This window comes from Vulpes lagopus, chromosome 4, assembly GCF_018345385.1.
Source record: "Vulpes lagopus strain Blue_001 chromosome 4, ASM1834538v1, whole genome shotgun sequence".
Classification (NCBI taxonomy): Eukaryota; Metazoa; Chordata; class Mammalia; order Carnivora; family Canidae; genus Vulpes; species Vulpes lagopus.
The window spans coordinates 79,589,335-79,602,373 of record NC_054827.1 but is presented as its reverse complement, the minus strand read 5'-3'; the positions used below and the strand labels follow the sequence as shown (position 1 = coordinate 79,602,373).

The following is a 13,039-nucleotide window of genomic DNA, read 5'->3' as shown; positions in this document are numbered from 1 at the left end:
TTCCAATGGATGAAAATTAAGTGCATATTACTAAGGGGAAAAAGGCATTCTGAAAAGCTATATACCATGTGACTCAAACCTCATGACATTCTGGAAAAGGTCAAACTACGGAGACAGTAAAAGGGATCGGCAGTTTCCAGGGGCTAGTGGGAGGCAACAGGGAGAGCACAGAAGAGTTTTAGGGCATTGAAACTACTCTGTATGATACTATAATAGTGGATACAAGTCAGTATACATTTGTCCAAACCCACAGAATGCAGAGCTCCGAGAGTGAACTCTAATGTAAGCTATGGACTTAGGTGATTATGATGTGTCAGTGTAGGTTCATCAGTTGTATCAAATGTGCCACTCTGGTGGGAGGTGGCTGTGCAAGTGTTGGGGTAGGAAGTGTATAGGAAATCTCTGTACCCTCTGTTCCATACTGCTGAGAACCAAAAAATGCTCTAAAAAAATCTATTAAAAAGTTCCCTCTCTTTAAAGGCTCTTTAGAAGTCATGCTCAGTATATCGATTTGTTCCTAAACTCTCCTAAATGCATTCCTTCTTTTCTGTTTGCATGGTTGCTGTCCTGATTTTGGCAAAAGGTTCAAAATTGGCTTTTTTGACGTCTCTTCTCTCTCAGCAGCCCATCCTATAATCTGTTGCCAAATTAATCTTCTAAAACATCTCTTTTATCATGTCACTCTTTGGCTGAAATTGCCCTCCTTGACCTCCATTGTTTACATTGCCTGGATGGCAGACATAAACATGTAAGCCACCTTTCTGCCCTTCTTCATAGAAGACATTAATAATCAATCATGCTTTGTTTCTCTAAGAGCCAGTGGCCTCAGAATTCTCAACACAGAGTTCTAATGAACCCCTGTCGATTGCTAAAAGATAGTTTTGATGAAACTTCTTTGTCACACTTGGACTACTACAAGAAATTCAGTGAAAGCCCACACCCAGTGAAGTCAGTGTAAGCTGATTTCACTCTGTCTTCCAGTGGATGAAGGTTTGAAATATTTCTTCTCTGCTTTAGCAAAATCCAGAACCTAACTGTCTGTTAAACATGCTCTATTCTGTCCAGACGCTGGGACGCTGTTTCTGAGCTTATGTAACATGACCAAGGAAACGCAGCTTCTATGTAGCAGAACTAAGATTATTACTTGCTGTCAGCAGTCTAACCGTGGGATCTTTGTGCTTCATCACCACAAGTACAGCTTTCTGCCTGGGGAGGCTTTCCCCTCCTCCAAGACTGATTTGATGACTGCTTTTAGAATTTTAGTGAGTAACATAAAATATTGAAGGAAAGTGATAGATGTCAGGTGCTTCAAAGGAAGAAATGTGATTGGTTTGTTATAAGTTATCAGATGATGCCCAGAGATTGGATTGGTATTTTATCAGTAGAAATATGAAGCAATGGCAACTGACCAGTATAGTAGAGAAAGGAAGAGAGAAATTGTAGACTGCAATATGGTAGTTCTGAGGAAGATATGGGGAAAGGGCTCAAAGCCTTCTAGAATAGACTATCACAGAGGAAAAAAAGGAAGAAGGAAAGATGGTAGCCTGTTTTAAGTAAGAACATGCTAAAGAAAGGGCATAATGAGAAAATAGGTAACGTGAAATGACCTTCTCCGCTTAACAGAAAAGACTGTAGCTCATACCACACATCTCCAACATTAATAAAACTGCTGTTCCCTAAACTGTGTTTGCTTTATGGCAATGGCTAAGAAGCCAGAGAGAGCTGGGGAAAGACTGGAAGCCATGAGCATTCCCTTTGGTGGGAAAGATCCTTTCAGTTTTAATCTTTAGGCATTTGAACTTTAATCTTTAGGCATTTGCATTTATGAGAGAAACTTGAGATGAACCAGCAGTTGTTGGATGAATAAGGGCTGGCTTGAACCTCCTAGTTTCATCTTACAAACCCTCAAAAGTCCTTCTATATAGGATTGGTCCTGGAAACAGATCTTACCGGGGAGGAAAAGGTGAGGACATGCTGCTTCTTCTCTGTGCCCCATAGTTTTAATTGAGCCTCAAGTGAATTTCCTTAGAAGTCAATGGCGGCTCCGTGTCCCAGAAGGGACAGGGGAAGTGTGTGAAACAAGATGAGAGGTGGGACCATTATTCCCAGAACTCTTCTGACTTCTTTTTAGACTCTGGTCAAGGATAGAGCTGTTTGTTGCAATAAAATATCCAGTATCAGGAAGTTGAAAAGGAGGTTATACTAAAAAAAGACCCCCCAAAACAAAACAAAACAAAACAAAACAAAACAAAACAAAAACAAAACAAAACAAAAACCTGTGCTAATTTTAGCTCCATTCAAAATCGAGGGGGAAAAAATCAATGTTTACAAAATTAAGATTAATGGGCTGCCAAAATTCAACTCATTAGTTAGCAACAATTTTTGTGATGAAGTTTGTGCTGGTTGGATTTAAAGAAAATTAAAACTGTATCTTTGGAAATGCCTGTCCCCTTGCATTTGGCTTAACGATTATGGACTTTTCTACTAAAAGTACTGGTAGCCAAGGAGTGAGTCTAAAAATCCCTACCTAAGAGTTAGCCCACTTCACTTTATATGGAAGGGGTCTTGTTAAGATATGTTGAGTGCTGAAGATCATGGTTATTACAGCTTGAAAGCTTTTGCAGATACTGATCTGGACATTAGAATGACTCTCCTTGCGTAGATAAAATGCTCCCAGAGACTTGAAGGAAGTGTACCAGGAGAAGGCAAACACTGAGACTTCTTTTCTTAATGACAGATAGGAAACTCTTCTCCTTCCAGGAAGTGATGTGTTGAGGTAAAGGCTAGGGAAGCTCATAGGATGGGATTGGACTGGTTGGGTGTGCCTGTGTATAAAGGCCTTGCCTTACTATGTCTGTGCTGGAGGTGGGCATATGGCAGGCTGGCCTTGGGGAGGGGGATAACTGGAGAAAATAATGAGAAGACTGAGCCTGTTTCTAATGCTAAGCTGAGTTAACACAGGCAGGAATTTCTAGCTCAATGTCTGGCACACAAAATAAGGAGTAAAATGTTCATTTAGTGTTTCTATTTGTTATAGTCACATTTATTTATTTTTGTTCAACTTTTAGAGTTGCTTTATTGCTTCATCAGGGAATCTGAATTTTATCTTCTGACTGGTAATCAATGCATCAGCAAAATGATGTTGTATTTCATGTAGGTCTTATGACCAACATTGGCCTGCAAGAACTCTCTGATTTCAGAAATGAGTGATAAATGTTTGTCTTGGAAAATTCTCTTAAGAGTTCTATGAAATGTAAATCTGGGTTTCCTTGAGTCTGATTCCTCTATCTGATACCTGGACAGAAGTTAGCAGTTATAGCAGTTGGTCTTCAAAGGAGCAAGTGGGTGAGTACATTTTTTTCACAGAATCTTTATAGATGGAAGGGGCCCTCAGAATCCTCTGGCTTATTAATGTTTACATGAAGCAACTGTTTTCTCCAAAGTCACAAAGCTAGTTAGTAGCAGAGAAGAGATTAGAGGCCAGCTCTTTTGATTTCTGGGCCAATATTCCTTTTCCACAAAGAAGATTAGAGATTTTTTATTTCTTGTCTAAGTCTTCTGAATAGCCTTCTGAGGCTATGTAAACGATAAGCTGGATAAAACCTAAGTTTTCCTGAAGGGACACCTGTCCTTATAAGGTGGTGGGACAGAGGTCAGTAGGATTGAATGTGTTTTTATTGCAGTCTCTCCAGGTCCATTTGCCGCCTGTCACAGGCTAACCCAAAAGGATGGACAGGATTAAAGGATCGATAGCTAGTCCCTTCCCAGGCCATCATATAATCGCAGGTGAGGTTTTCCTTTTACTGTAGATCAGCTACCAAGAGACTTCTCTGGGTGAAAACACATTCCCTTGAGGAGTCAGGGAAGTTGGAGAGGGCCACTTAAGATTCCAGGGAGCAAAATGAGAGTTCTCTGAGTGGAGGCTGGCAATACTTTTGTCTTTGCCCATCCTCAGTCTGCTCACACTTCTGAGAATGCTAAATGCAAGATGCAAAAGATTATTTCCTACACTTATCCCTCAGTGTATGTTTGCACATGTTTGGGAAGAGAGAGAGTGATGCTGGTTTCATGAAATTTCTATATATTTAGTAGAGATTGGAGGGTTTAGCTGGCAAAAAGTGAAGAATACACTAATTGAATAGGGGAAAAGAATAAATAAGAACTAGAGCTAAAAATAATTTCAGGTGGTTAATCATCATAAAGCTGATAAATTTAAAAGAAGTTAAAAGTGCAGGTAAGATCCTGGGTAGCTACATTATCACAGAATCTTTGAGACCACAGTTTCCAGTCACTAGTTGTTACCAGAAGAGTTAATTAGCCCAAACTGTGGCTGCTAGTTCTTTAGCTGTCTTCAACTTGAAGTTTTTTGTTTCTTCTGTTTTTTAATAAGTTTTAAAGCTAATTATGATACACCTGGGATTCATGGCTAAAGCCAGTAGTTTCCCCCAGGGGCTACTTTTTATATACCAAAATTTAAAAAAGGAAAAATGTCAGATGAAAAACATAATCTTTAGATTCACACACAAAAAATGGCATAACCATTTCAACTCAGCAGACCACAAGGCCAAACAAGCTCTGGCTAGCATTGAAGGCTGTGTGCTTCTGTTCAGAGAAGAGGATGCTTCCCAGATGTGTCTGGGGGACTACCTGCCTCACTCTTATTTATCATTAGTTCTAACACAGGATGTGGTGTCGCTGGCTGGTAATCTGGAAATGGCCTGTTTATTTTCACAGATCTGTAGAAGAGACTCAATAGTTGTAAAGGATGGAAGGGTGCAAAGCAGCTTGGAACTCACAGCAAAGGAAACCGGCACAAAAAATTTAGATAAAACAGCTTGTGACCATGGGATCTGCTCCTTGTGTCTACTGAACAGAGGTGCCGAATGGATTTTCTAGTTTCAAAGAAAAGCCAGTTCTTCCTCCCCACCTTGCAGCCCATGATTGTAGAACATCCAGACTTTTTTTTTTTTTAAGGTTCAGGGTACCTTGGTATTCTTCCCAAAGCTGGGATCAGTTCTGGTGATCCTAGGTCCTCCATGGGACCTCCTGTCTGCTCTTTCCAAGATGCAAAAGATGATTTCCACTTGAATACTCTTGAACACTAAAACTTGCATATTATCAATTAGTACTTTCGTCTAACAGAGTCAGGGGATGAGGAAATTTGGGAGAAATACTTTGTTTTTCCTATATTGAGGAATAAATAAGCCCCAGCACCCAAAACCCAGAGAGACATAGAAAATGAAGAATACTGACGGACTTAGAGAGCTGAGAACTGGGGTTTGGGAGGGACAGAACTTGTGAGAGACAGAGTCAGAACTTGGGTCTCTTTACTTCTAGTTTCATGATCTTCCCCCACACCAGGAGGTGCCACGTGGCCTCCCATGTTGCTGTGTGGTGGTCGGGAAGGAGAAGCCTGAGGCAGAGTGGGGTGGTGGTGTGCTGTTGAAAAGCTTTGCCTTGTGTAAGCACATTCGGCTCATATACAGTTGACTTTCTCAAAGGGAGAGTTTAGGGAAGCCAGGGTGTATTTATCAGCTCTGTCTTTTCCTCCCTTGCCTTCCCATCCCCAGAACCAGGGCATGTGGTTGCTCCCTGGCACAGGGAATGCTTGGATATGAGGGACCACCCAGGCTGCACGCCTGTGACCACTGCAGAAGCCACCACAGCAGCAACGGGGAGAATGGGCTGGCTTTGAAGTTCAGGGATGGGAGGACTGGGGCTATTTCTGGTCTGGCCTGAGGTAACTCACACTTTGTGTAACCCAGTCCCCAATATCTGCAAACAGGGAGACACCATATTTCATTGATTGCATTAAATGAAATAAAAAAAAAAAAACTGCAAGTCACAAAAAATAATTGTTCGTGTGGGCGTGCAGCAGATCTGCCGTTGGTGGAGGTGGTGGTGGCAGAGGGTAGGGAGTTAGTCATCGGTTGTGTGCTTGTGAACATTAGACCTCTGTACTATCTGAAGGTGAGCAATTTGTTTCCCAGTCAGACACCTCAGAAATGCTGGCCAGTCTTCACATGATGCCGCAATGTGAAGTTTTCTGTATTTCCAGAAGTGAATCAGGAAATCTGCCTCAAAGTATAGCTAGACAACACCGTGTGAACCTGTGGCAATTTTAATGTAATTGACGGAATCATGTTCCCGCCATTTGCTAACCTTGTGACCTTGGGAAAGTTCTCACCTCCCGGCCTCAATTCCCTATCTGTAAAATGGAGCTAAGGCTACCTACTTCAGCGGGTTCTTGTGAGGATTAAATGACGTAGCGTATAAAGCTCTAAACATGGTGACTACTAGCTCATACGACTAATCAAGAAATGCTGATTCTTATTATTTGATAGGCAGGTGGCTTTATTATTATATGAAGCTTTTGGTGAGAGTGGCTCTTAATATGTGGAAGTCATTGAAAGTCCAGCCAAGCTTGAGACCGACCAAAGGGATATGGTTTGGCTCCATTATCTAAGCTCTGAGCCAAGCCGTCAAAAAGGATTGAACACATATTAGAAGAAAAAATATATTAAGTGATGAGGTGGGTGTGACTGAGACCATAAAGAATCAATGCCACAATATTATTATTGGTTTGGCTCTTCGTCATCTATAAACATTGAGCCTGGTTTGAGTGGTTCAGTTTCAGACTCATTGACAGATTCTTCATTTTACTTTTAAAATCTTGGGCATATTAGGAAAAAGATTTATACATTTTTATGCTCTATTTTAAAATGTTACTATGCATGGCTCAAACATACTTCTATGTCTTTGTCTCGTATTTTGTAAAGCATCTCCAGATTTTTTATCTAATAAGCATTGTGCTTCTCAAATCAGATTCAGTTTGAGATTGAATTAGATGACAAATAATGAAGTGGTTTATTTTATCAAATTGTATCAGGAACTTAGAGAGTGGAAGCTATGCCTCTCTTCTTTCTGTTCCCAGGATCTGTGCTCCCTGAGGTTAGTGGTGACCATGAGCAAAGATGTCTTCTGTATTCATATGGGTTCTTTAAGACACATGATATTCCCATGAAAGAAATCCCAAAACATTCCTTTGGGAAGAAGCATTGTGTTTGTGTTACTTAGAACTTGAACCTATTTTAGGGCTATGCCGTCCTCTTTGGGTCAATAAGTCAGAAGCCAGTTAGGAAAAAGAGAAGTAATAATGATCCAGACTGGGGATCCCTGGGTGGCTCAGTGGTTTAGCGCCTGCCTTCAGCCCAGGGCGTGATCCTGGAGTCCCGGGATCGAGTCCCACGTCGGGTTCCCTGCATGGAGCCTACTTCTCCCTCTGCCCGTGTTTCTGCCTCTCTCTCTCTCTCTCTCTCTCTCTTTCTCTTTCTCTCTCTCTCTCTCTGTCTCTCATGAATAAATAAATAAAATCTTTAAAAAAAATAATGATCCAGACCTTGTAGGGAACTGAGGCAGTGTCTCTGATCAATTATGCGATCTAACAGAATGGAGAGGGGAAAAAAAATGAAGGCTTTGTAGGCCACTGAGAAATTTTGGAGGAAAAAAAAGATATGTGAATATTTCTCTAGGACACTTATTTTTCTTTTTAATGCCTTCAGTCAAACTTCTCTAGTTTTTACTGCTTATCCTTTGCTATCCAAAGGGCTTCTTCCTTATGTCTATAAATTGATTTTTGTGAGGGCAGTATCTATTTATATTCGTGTTTGATTAGTGCCTAAGTTCATGCCTGGTATTTACTGAACTTTGTAATAACAGTGAGTGTGAGAACTTTTTGACTAATTACAAATAAGTACTTTCTGAGTTATTGTGGGAATTTGTTCATACCATGCCCCTCAGTCCTTGAATTTTGGACAAACTAAAACAACTTAGGTGGTGTTCACAATTCTGTTTCCTCAACTCATGCTTCTCCACATGCTTTAAAATCATTCTTTACAAGCATAAAGCTTATCTAACCATCTTATTCCTTTTGTACGATTTACAATTTTCTTTGAAACTTTTGTTTTTATTTTTAGAGGTGATTTAACATATAAGATAACTTGTAAGTATCAGGCCAACTCATTTGTGTTGCTTCAGTTTAGAAAAATGCTAGCACCAAGTTCTCTTGCTGCCAAAGCATAGATTTCATGCTGTTCATAGTCGTTCCTACCAAGGGGACAATATGCACTCAATTGCCAACACGCCATTGGGACTCCTGACAAAGGAATTTTATTATGCCCACTTTCAGTTGGATGCAGTGAAACTCTTGCCAGGGGCACGGCAGTGGCTACTGCTCATGGCCCAGAATTGCTGTGTGGTCAGGTCAGGGCTTTTTTCTTAATACTCACTGGGTCAGACTTTCTTGTGGGTTTGTGTGTGGGAGGCAAGGCAGACACTGTGTGTCAAGGACAGGCCCTCTGCCTCTTGTGTAGGGAAATTACTGCCACATGAAGGAGGGCAGGAAGCCAGGGGCTGTCCCAAAGCATTTGCCTTCGGATAATTTGCCTCCTCTCTTGTGAACAAGAGCACTTATGCTAGGGCTCGAGAATTGTGTTCCTGGAACATGAGCTCCCTACTGCCAGCCTCTCACAAGTTGAAAGCCAGGCATCTTTGGATCCCACATTAAGTCATGTATTGTAACCAGATTGCCTGAAGGGATTCAGCTATCATCGAAAAGGTTGCCTAGAGGGCACTTGACAGGATGAGCACTGGGTGTTATGCTATATGTTGGCAAATTGAACTCAAATAAAAAAAAATATATACAAAAAAAAAAAAAGGTTGCCTAACTAAGCTCTGTGTTTAAGTTTATCAATCTAACTTAGGCCTAAATGTTTCCATCAAATCTAATCATCCCTTCTTGAGCATATAGAATCATTCCAGTAGGAACTGTTAACTAATACTACTAATTCAGTGTGAATTGTATATACGTTCCTGTTCAAACTGAAAATAACCCAGAAATGGCTGTTAGTGTCCTTTAAACGATGGTAAAAGTATAAATTCATATCAAAAATACCCCATGCACGTTGTGAAGACTGACGAGATCCAAGATCTTTGATTCCACTTTCAAACTCACCAATTATTTATGTATGAAAATAATCACCTCATTGGTTGAAAATCATAACTTTTAGTTGAGAATTTAAGAGTCATCTGATGAGACTGAAAAGTATCTCTTTGGAGAAGAAATCAGGTGGGGTGTCTGGGTGGCTCAGTTGTATGAACATCTGAGTCTTGATTTTGGCTCAGGTTAGGATCTCAGCGTCATGCAGTTAAGCCCTGAACTGATTTGGATTGTGGCTTAGGGGGGGAGTCTGTTTGAGATTCTCTCCCTCTCTCTCTCTCTCTGTTGCTCTCCTTCTACTAGTACTCTCTCTTTCTCTCAAATAAATAAATCTTAAAAAAAAAAAAAAGAAAGAAAGAAAAGAAATCAGGCAGTTCTCAATGTCTTTGTGACCAATGCTTCCATCCTTAGGTGATTTGATTTTAAAAAGGTAAAGGAGCAACAATAATCAGAAAGACTGCATTACTAGAAGAATCTTGAAATTAAGAAAGAGCTATGTGGAGGATTTCTGCTGCTAGTAGAGAATAATTTCTTCTGCCTTTGCATTATTCATCTCATGTAAATTTTGATAAAGTTCATCACTGTGATTATTATTTCATTTACCACATTTTGTGTGTTTATAGCACAATTTCCACAGTAGGATCTTTTTCTTTCCAGATTAACATAAATATGTGTATTCTTGATGGAAAAGGGAACCCTTTTAGAAGCAGGTACTTGACACACATCACCCTGGCTCACTGCATTCGGAATTTACTGCAATATGACCATCTCTACCATGAGGTCTAGAAGTGGGCTTTTTAGGCTATGATATCTATACATCATCTACTTATGCACCTACAACAATGAATACCTACTGCAAACACCAGGTAGTATACAGATAATTTAATATGCTCACAACTACCCTGTGAAATGGGAATAATAATCCTAAATTTTGTGACTGGGATTCTTGGGCTCATTGACTTCCTCAAATTTGCATGGCTACTAGAATGGAAGAGCCAGGATTCTCTCTGTGAACCAGGGTTCTCTGATGGTACAGTCTGTGTTCTTTTTACAACCACATTCAGTACAGGGAATTCAGCCTCTTTGAAATAAATCTTGGATTCAGAAGGGACCAAAATGAGGATATGCCTAGTTGGGATGACATTGTCTGACAGTATCCTGAAGTTGTTCCATCAACCCCCTTGGAACTCTCCTGACTGGATTGGTATCATAGATTCATTCAGCGTCAGCATGGGGAAGAGGCTCAAAGGTCATAACTCCCAAGAGGCCACCTATCCTGTACTGGATGCTGCCTAGGTTCTCTGGAGGCAGGCAGTCCATTCTTTCTTGGGACGGCTCAGAGGGAGTTATTCATATTCATGCAGAATAAGCTATAGAATAAGCCTAATCCATCTTCTGCATAACAGTCCTTCAGATATTTGAAGGGAATTCCAAATTTCCTCTATTTTTTGCTAAGCAGTCGCAGTGCTTTCAACTGCACTCTGTAGGATATGGTTATATTTCTTTTTTGACCTGATATTCTCTTTCCTGAGTACTGTGCAGTCTTCTAAGGTAGCATTAATAACTAAGTACAATGCATTGGGATTGATTTAACCACTTGCAGATGGGAGTAGGACTGTCATCTAGGAATTTTACATTTGCCAGCCACACAACGTATTGTGATTTCATTCTAACTGAACCTCCTTCACACTATGCCCTCACTCCAAGAGCTGCAGGTCTCAATCTCCATCCAAACCCAAGAATTCTGAAATCTTGCCATAGCTTCAGGAAAGAACCCTTGGAGAAGATAGTCAAAGTGCATGTATTTATTTCTAGGAAAACAGGCAAGGAGATGGAGAGGCAATTTTTAGCATTGTGCCTGAGCATTAATAGGAATAAGGTGTGGAGTGATTGGTCAGAAGTAAATGAATAGAGATTGTATTTTCTCAAATGTCTAAGAGATATTAAGAGACAAAAAGCAGTGCTTCTTCTAACCAACTGTGATTCCTAAGTAAGGGTCAATGATTTTGCTCATCTCTTAGTTCTTGCAGTACCCTGGGACATAATTCATCATGGCCAGGATAGATTTGCTATACACAGGAGTTATCCTTCTAACCTGCCATGTCCATAGGTATGTGAGGATCTAGGATGAAGCTGAGAGAATTATATCCTGCTGATTCATACTCAGGAGGTGGGGAATATATTCTTTGTGTCTTTTAGAGCACAGGTGTGGGTATTATTGGCACACAATGAATTTTCTGTTTCTTTTGTGAATATGTAAGATGATAAAGAATGATTTTCAAAAGTATAAATTTAATACACAAATAGTATATGATGTTCCATTTCAATTAGTAGAATAAGTAAAAATTTGTGTGAAAATGTAACGAGATATTTATTTGTTGCATTCAGTTTAGGTATTCCTAATAGACAGCTGTAGGGATAATCAGTACTGCCTGGATCAGATTTGAATTAGTGACCTAGTTTGTAAAACCCCCTGTTCCATGTTCAAAAAGCATATCACTGTATTTAAATTTCTAGTACATTTAAAGGTAAAACAAATCATATTTTCATTTTAAAGGATTGTTAATCTTATATGCATCTTTCAACAATTTAAGAATAAATGGAAGAAAAAGTTTTAAAAGTGCTTTAGGACATCTGAATTTGAGATGTAAACATTTTCTCACCTACTTATATATATGTGTGTGTGTTATAATGTGTGTGTGTGTGTATTTGATCTCTTCAAAGATGTGTTTACAGATGAGATAGCATAGGAAGGCATACAAGCACCTGTTTTGCATTTGCAAATTTCAACAGATATTTTATGTGAAGGTAAAATAATTGGGAATTTTTTTAATTCCCATTAAAAAAAACTGACATATCCTGAAAAAAGCCTGTAATGTTTCCATGTCTGGACTTGCCAAAAATGCCCATATTTCCCACCTTCTCAACAGAAATCAAACTCCTATATTCTGTGCACAAGCACCCATGTGCAGAAAAATTCTGAAAGAGAAAATTCGTGAAAGACACAGAACAAAGAAAGAGGAGTCCTTTAACTGTAAAGCTGTAATTTATTAAGTGTCTTTAGAATTGGTGTAAGGGGCCTCTCTCTTTTTGTTCTTTTCTTGTAGGTCTCTAAGTCCACTGCTGACAGGAAAATCTTCAGTGGTTCCAGAGACAAGCTGCTGGAAATCCTGCACATTTATCTTCTAGAAGGAAGTAAACTGATTAGGATAGTGGTCCCTTCAGAAAGAATCTCCCCTAAAACTTTAAAGGACTCCAAATTAAGCCATGTTCATATCTGGCACCCTAAAGTGGCTCATAAAAGTTAGGGACCGCCTGCTTAATGTTAGGTGATTGCAAAAGCTTTAAGATTCAAAGGGGGGAGTGAAGGTGGGGAAGGTGATGGTGAATAAATTGTGAGAGCCTCCCAAATAACAGGATGTCTCTTTAATTCCAAGCCTCGTGTTCTATTTCATATTGTATCTCTCAATTAAAAAAAAGGAAAATATGTCTTCTTTAAAAACTTTTTTCTCTATTAATATTCAGTACTTAATATATGAGTACAGATCTGTCATTCATTAGATCTATGTAGATCACAACCTCATTTACAAATTCAAAAGCCTAAGTCAGATCAACTCAATTGCTCAAGGCCATGTATTCTTAAGAGTATGCACTGAACATTTCCCGTCCTTGGACTGGTGTACTAGGTGATGCTGCTTTTCTGTAAGAATTTGTATATATTGGATTTAACACAATTTTGCTTATCAGTTGCAAACACTAACCTATACCCACTCATGTAATATAAAGTATAAAATTATGTCAATGAATCTAGAAAATTCAGGGCAAAATAGTTTAAATCATTTGGATCTTCCTAAACATTCTGATTTCTATTTAACCTGAAAAAATAGGTAATTACTCAATAGCCATAGCTCTAAAATGTATCTGACAGGTTATTTTTATTTGTTTGGTTTTCAGAAATCATATCCATGCTTTCTACCCTCTGTAGTTTTTAGCAAAATGAATCAAAGCCACTCTGTACCCAAAGATAACACCAGTGTTGTC

The 13,039-nt window shown here is 39.4% G+C and overlaps 1 long non-coding RNA gene across 2 annotated transcripts in view; it reads left to right on the top strand.

The window, feature by feature from the left end:
* Positions 1 to 12,485, top strand: part of LOC121490140 — a 150,749-nt gene extending 138,264 nt beyond the window's left edge. For both annotated transcript variants that reach the window (XR_005987518.1, XR_005987517.1), the window contains one exon: positions 12,106 to 12,485. This is a non-coding gene — a long non-coding RNA (uncharacterized LOC121490140). The remainder of the gene's footprint in view (positions 1 to 12,105) is intronic.
* Positions 12,486 to 13,039: the final 554 nt, after the last annotated feature.